The sequence below is a fragment of the Boleophthalmus pectinirostris genome, unplaced genomic scaffold, assembly GCF_026225935.1.
Source record: "Boleophthalmus pectinirostris isolate CB_2022bp ecotype Guang Dong unplaced genomic scaffold, ASM2622593v1 HiC_scaffold_2, whole genome shotgun sequence".
Taxonomy (NCBI): Eukaryota; Metazoa; Chordata; class Actinopteri; order Gobiiformes; family Gobiidae; genus Boleophthalmus; species Boleophthalmus pectinirostris.
The window spans coordinates 25,037,106-25,044,769 of record NW_026571152.1 but is presented as its reverse complement, the minus strand read 5'-3'; positions in this window follow the sequence as shown (position 1 = coordinate 25,044,769).

Genomic DNA, 7,664 nt, shown 5'->3' with positions numbered 1-7,664 from the left:
GTGACAACTAGAAACAAATGCTTGCCAAAGGTTCCTAGGAAGGTCCTGCATGTGCACTAACCGACACTGGGGGAATGCAGCAGCTGTCTCGGCTTATATCTTGATCCAAACAGTTTGTTGAATATTTGTGACAGTCGGCGTGAAGGGGTTAAATATTTCTATCTAGAATTTATTCATTACAGATGATTCTACTGCTCAAAAATACAACAATTCCTTCTGTGAATACTCTCCACAGATCTGAATTGTAATGTAGCGCCCTTGTGTTAGATAGATTTATGCTATACTGTGGAACATTCTAGACCAAGCATCTCCAACCTGTAGCTCAGGAGCTACCAGTAGCTCTCCACCCCCTATCAAGCAGCTTGCCAAGGGATTTCTGAATTACACGCATTGTCTTGAACAACTCAAATTTGATAAATTAAATGTCTATTGCCCATTATTATTGTAAAACTATCATTTTGATGCCTGACATGGTGTACTAAAAAATAATGTTTTATGTTTTAACTAACTGTAGCCCATCTAAGTCTTGCCATGGCTCCAGTGTGCACTTTATTTCCTGCAATCGCTAAAATGAGTAGCTCTCTGGCATTTTCGTTTTGCAAAGGTAGCTCACTGGAGGAAAAAGGTTGAAGACCCCTATTCTAGACAGAGCAATAACATTTCTATGGCGACATCAGGTGGCGGACTCTCCACTAGAAATGTTACACAATGCACCTTTAAAATAACCTCTTCTGGTGTGGATCCCACTTGTCCCAAACATGAATTTTGCTTTGCCAAGATTCAATTTGCCACCTCCGTTCAGCTGGGGTCACTGATGCCAGTCTACACCCATGTGCGCACACAGATTACATTGAAGAGAGTTGGTGAGTGACAGCCAGTCAAGAAGAAAGGAGGCACAAAGACAGCAGTAATAGTCCAAACTCAAGTCCATAACCTTCAGTTGAAAGCTGCAGTCTGGGAAAGGGACACAGTGAATTTTGGGCAGCACAAAAGCCTCTTACAGAGAAAGGGTTCAACTGATCTTCTTGCTCTGTGGAGAGAAGTGGTTAACATGTTATCCACCCATTTTCCATTCAAGTTTTTGTTTTATTTTTTCAACACTTATTGGTCACTCATTATTAAGGATGTCATAATATCAAAATTTAGTGATTACTGTGAGAAGAAACATAATAATTTACAAGTAGTGACACCCTGATCAAACACTTATTTATTTATGTATGCGTTTATTTATTGTTTATTTGAATAAGGACAAATACAAGAAACAAAAGGTAAAAATTTTAGTAATCTGATGCAGGTATCGCAGTGTTTATAGCCCAAATTGTTCACTAAAAGCAGTGGGATTATTGGTAGAAAAAGCAATAAATGTAGTGAATTTGTCCAGAGAATCAAATATCAAATTATTGCACACTTATAATCTCACACGCTCACGTTACACTCATCTCTTACATCTCAGCTCCCTCCCTTTCTCTCTTTCACACACAATTTACACATGGTGACATTTCTGCCGCTGCACAAGCCAGGGCTAAGATTGTTTTTTAGCGGTGCAGAGTCCAGCGATATTCTTCATGTGAACAGGTAAAGAGTTCCAAAGTTTAGCTCCTTTCACTGAGAGGACAGTCAGAACGAAGTCCCCCTGCGCTTATCATTCTGTCCGTGAACATCTTAATGAAATCTAAATCCCTAAACGCAAAAGTAAAATTATTGCAACATAAATGACCTGATGCAAAAACACTTCAGATTCACTTTTCTGGAGATTCCATTCAAATGAGTTATAAAAGTTTTCCCTGATATTGTTTTTTTGTTCCTATACTATTATTATCTCAAAATTAAATGTTTAAACCAACAGCTCGCACAACAAATGATAATAAAAACTGTTTAAAGCAGGTAAAAAAAATAAAAAATGAACATAGTCACAGTTGGATGGCAGTAGTCATTATAACAGGCCCTGTGGTTAAAATAGCAGAACATGTAATGAGTCTTTAGGAGACGCTCCCAATCACAACATACAGCACTTACTCTAGTTAATATTCCACCAGTCTCTCTGTTATGGTCTGAACATAATCATGGCTGCTAATGAGGTCCTTCATTTAGCTAATTAATGCACTAACGAGAATAGGCAGTGCACATATTCTACACTGGTATATTCCATATCTTGTAATTTCTGTTTCTTTATGTAGATTTCCTAATTAAAATCTGGGATAAATTACTGGAAGATAAATTATTTTTCTCATGAGATGCACAGGCCACTCTTGACAGATGTGAGATGCTTGGGACATAGCAAATGATGATGATGTAATGCAGGATTTTGGCCCAGCGGCAGGTGCTTTGACACGGCAGGTGCTTTGACGCAGAATGCCCGCGCTCCTGTCGACACAACAGCCCCAGGCACACACTGAAGCTAGCAGGACGCCTCCATCACACCAGGATCAGCAGACAAATACAAACTAAGCATCTAAACTGACAGAGCTGAGCCAAAATGTCAACATGGACATTTGAGGCACTGCTAATAATGGACAATATCAACAGTCTTATCTTGTAGGAAGTCGTAGTGAGTCACAAACTCCCAGGGTCAAAGGGCCCACGTTCAGATCTTTGTTAAAATGTTGTTTCCTTAGCATAGACATAACTAGTTGTGTTTTGTCTCATTCACATGTTTAACACAAAAATCCAGTATATTTAGGCTGAGTTCTTCTCTCAAACAGAAATACTCTTTTCCACTGTGTTTTTAAACTCCATACACCTTCACTAAAATCATATGCATAATTTCAGGCTTGGAATTGCCAATCTCTATTGAACTAAATTTAAAAGGCAGCTGCTAACTTAAAAACTACCACTTCATGACATCACAAGGAGGAACAGAGCACTTTGAGCTTTTGGGCCCTTTAATCTAGCCTGATTCATCAGCCGATTTCACTTTGTGGAAACTGTCAGACCTCGCAGCATTAGGATTCGTTCACTCGACAGTAGGCGGGTACTTTTTTCATTTAACCAATCGCTGCTATTTGGTTGTGACGTATTGTAATGCACCGGAAAGCTCAGTGGTGTCCAAGTAATTGCAGACACAACAGCAAACAAAGCAGAGAGTGAAAATCCTCAATCTCGAGAATCGGTGCCAACACAGAATGTATGGCTTCGTCTACATCGCTTTGTTTACACAAAAGGGACCCAGACAGGTGTTTGAGTTTGATAACATGGCTTCACAGCTCTTCACTGATTGGTCGGTGCGCGGTCTCCAACTTCCGGGATTCTTGTAAACCATCTAATGTATTACAATTCCTGACCTAGTCGCTGCAGAGAAATGAAACTGAGCGGAGCCACTAGGTGGCGCCAGCATGGCTACCTTTAATCACGGACTTTATCAGCAGTTTTATCTTGTATGAAGTCACAGTGGGTCATAAACTCCCATGGTTTAAAACATGGGTCATATTTTTATTTAATTCATTTGTTTGTTTCACAAAAATATATTTTTCTTCCTACAGGGGAAAAAACACTGATACCGGAAAGGCACTTTGTATGACTGCACACAGCAAGTTGGGTTTCAGGTTTAAAAGGGCTGTAACCCATGTATCTGTCTAACCCTATTGCAGATATATTGTATAAGCAGCTCAAAAGAAGTGTGCTGTGTACAGTCTGCATCTCATTATATTATCCAGGAAGTAGGAAGTGTGCACTTAGTATGCGAGTTGTTGCATTACCATGATGGCAAACTGCACTGTGGCCTCTGAAAAATTACATCGGATAATTAGAATGTTTGGAAGTCATAATGCAAGTGAGAAATAACTTTGGTCCGTTGCATGTAAATCTTTTATAGAGAGCAAAAACCCAGTACAGTGCCTTTAATTATATTTTGCATTAAGAAAGATAGAAAAAACTACAGTGCCTTTGTGAAGGTCTGGTTTCATCATGCATATTTAACAACGTTCCTGTCATTTGTCTCATATTTGTCAATTTGATTAGGTTATCAAAGCATATACAGTAAATCTGGATCCATTAGTCTGAAATACAAAACTTGTTAATGCTATTATACTGTCTGCAATGTACTCAGCATGTTGTCTGGGCTCATGATGGGGTTCTAATGCACATTAAAGTCAAACTGATTTTCTGTCTCACTTAAATTGCACCAAGTGCTTTTTTCGCTAATTGGAAACAATGTCAATTTGGTTAACGGGGTAGACATCAATAGGTTTATGTTCAACCAATACATGTCTGAGAAGAACAGAGATCAGTGTATTTATTTTTCCTTTAAAAGAGCACTCTTTTGGGATGCATCTACTTAAAGGAACAGTCCGGAATTTTAGACATAGGGCCTCATTTCCTAGTTAGCCAGAGTGTTGGAGATGTGTGGAGACACTTTTTTAAATATTCCATCCAGTACTTGTATTTGCAGAGGTCGCTGGTGCTAGGCTAGTGCATGTCAATGGGCACAGTTATCCTACCATGCCTTTTTAAGTGTCATTTCTGTAAAACGTAAACATGTATGTTCAAAGCTGTGTGGATAAGGAAGGACTGCAGACACAGAAACAACGTGTGGACGCAGATCGTTTCCTATACGGTGATATGGTGATATGCGAATTCGCTTCAGTGTAAACAGGATCTATGCGTTTAAACTCCATATACCTTCACTAAAATCATTAGGGTAATTTCAGCCATAGAACTACCAATATCTACTGAACAAAAGATAAAAGTTAAGTTGAAAACTACCACTTTGTGACATCTGACATCTGACATTTTCAGGGGGTAACAGCATTATAATGTATTAAAGCTCACAATAATAAATTCTGCATAATATAGGATCTTTAAACTAAAAAAGAGCATAGCAAAGCATTTTACTTGAAAACACTTCCTTGAGTCCATTGTTCTGCCTGGAAATAGGATGAGGTGAGAGCCCAATGAGAAACAACAGTTGGAGCCCAGAGGCATGGGATAATCACAAGAGTCTTTGAAGAGCGTTTGTGTGTGGGGTACCAGGATGTAACAGGGGGAAGGAGCCCGCTAAACAGCCTCTGGGTCGCTCTGAGCTGCTACAGGCCTGGGTTGGCAGAGAGAGACAGTGGGTGGTAAAACTCACAAGCATGCCGATAATCTTCCAAAGCAAAGGCAATGTCTGAGGAGAAGAAGAGAAGAAGAGAACAGAGAGCGCGCAGGTGCCTTTTACAGTACTGTTCACTCACAGATTTAGCACATCAATGGTATTCAAATCCAGTTCAGGGCCAGGACTCTGTGGTTTGTGTTTGTGGAAGCTTATTTTGAGGCGCATGCGTGTATATACAGTATAATGACAATGACAGCCTTAGGTAGGTGTTTCCAGAAGTTTAAAGGAACAGAGCTGTAAACAAAGTCACGATTGAGTACTGCATATATGGTAATGTGCTACTGCAAAATAATTACTGTAGCTGTCCATGGCCAAGGGTCTGTTATCCTTCCAAGGCCGTGCAGAATGGTATTACGCAATTAGAACAAAATACAGGGTTATTGGATTTGACATTTTTTCAGCTGAGAGCTCATCTGCAAAAACAGGTAAGAGCCATTCGAAATAAGTTATTGGAAGCTTGTAATTGGCTCTTAGCAGAGGTAGGGACTTGCAAGTCGTGACTTGGACTCAAGTCAGACTTGAGTCACAATTTTTAGGACTTGAGACTTGACTTGATAAAATGGACTAAGACTTGGGACTCGACTTGGACTTGAAGGTCAGTGACTTGGGACTTGACTCGGACTTGAGGCATGTGACTTGAGAAGACTTGAGAAGCTCTTATAAATCTAAAAAATCTAAGCTATATTTGGTACTTTGGTTTAAAGACTTGAAATGACTTGAAGCTCAAAGCAGACGAATTGGACTTACTTGGACTTATGGGCCAGTGACTCGAGACTCAAACTGGACTTGCCTGTATTTGACTTGGGACTTGACTCAGACTCGAGGTCAAAGACTTGCAAAACAATGACTTGGTCCCACCTCTGGCTCTTAGTGTAGAAATATTTTCAAAACCCAAATGTATTTTACTGCTATGGAAATATTCTATCCCCTCTTGATAAAACCCACTGTACGTTATTGTCATTGCTAATATCAGTAGAAGACTGTAACTAAAAGAAAAAAAAAAAAAAACTTGCATAGTCACAAACTCTTGAGTCACATCGTACACATGATAAATATAGAGTCCCAAAATATATTGTTCCATCTTTCATATACTGAACGATAAGTCAATATGGTAATTATGTGACAGGCCTATCTATATTTACTTAAATCTTCATTCAAAATAAAAGTGGAAAGACAAAATCATTTCATTTTTTTAATATGGGAAGACTCTAATTGACTTAATGAGCTTAAATGAGCAAAATGTGAACCAGCATATGCAATTTGTAAATCATTTGAGAGATTACTAAAAAATAGGAGCCGCCTGCCAAGCTTCTTTTTTGCCTACGCTACAATTTCCATATTTTCCATGCCACTATATTTGAACAAAAATGCGTCATGTCAACTGATTATTGTTTGTAGATACCAATTCAATTTAAGAAAAAAAAAATTATAGCTTTCGCCATCCAGCATTCAGCCCATCCGACCTTTGGGTTACTTACGCCCTCACTGTGAACTTGAGAGAAGAGGGGGGTGAGGTAACTGCATAAACAGACAGCTTTATCCTAACTCCCATGTCCAGACCACGAGGACACTCCGGGAGCAGAGCACGGATCACAACAGATCAATCAGGCCCCATCACAAAGCAACACGCAGCACTGAAGGTGTTTATGGCCCAAACAAGAGAGAGGAGAGAGCCCGGGGGGATTGGACTTCAGACAGGAGCGAGGGCCAGTGTCTGAGGGACGACATGCTCCGACTGACAATGACAAATGGCTTTACAAAGTCTACAAGTCAGGAACAAACATCTGGCCAAAGTGCTCCAAACTTCAATGGACACAACTGGGTTTAAGATGGCTCCAAACAACTTTACTTTATTATCGTGACCTTTAATTCACAGAAGGAAAAAAGACGTATAGAGTTGGAGATTGAATGTTAAAAAGTCTGCCATGTTTGTTGCAAGTGCATCCACAGAGATGCTTTACCTTAATATAAATAGGTTAAAAAAAGAGAGTGTTGTTATTTTCTGCACAAACCATATCTGTGGGTTAAGCTACTGCTGATATAGATAAAAACCACTGTGAAACTATGCAGAAAAGGTCCAATTATGCCCTGTTGAATTGTTACCAGTGGTGGTGTCAGGTACAGTTCCCTTGAAAAATTAACTAGATCCTTTGATTTTCTCTTTATTTGTGAAGACAGGGAATTCCCAAGGCTGAATGTAGATTAAAATGTTTCATAGATATTTTAAACATATTAAAATAAACCCCACAATATTGCAATACCTACCCACAGTATTATTTCTCATGGATGACTATACACCCACTGAGGTCTATTTTGAAAAGCAACAAACCACAAACCAGACACCAGTTGAGACGACCTTTGAGTCTGCTGCAGCAATTAGCACCTATAGCAGCATTAAGTGATTATAAGGTGCCTGCATTTGACAGTTTTGACAGCTATGGACATGGTCTATTTTTATCTTACACATCATATACAGTAGAATATGTAAAATCCCAGTCTGAAACAAGCTTATATAATTGGTCTATGCCACATATTGCCAGTTCTCTGGGGTCCAATTAACACAATGGACCAT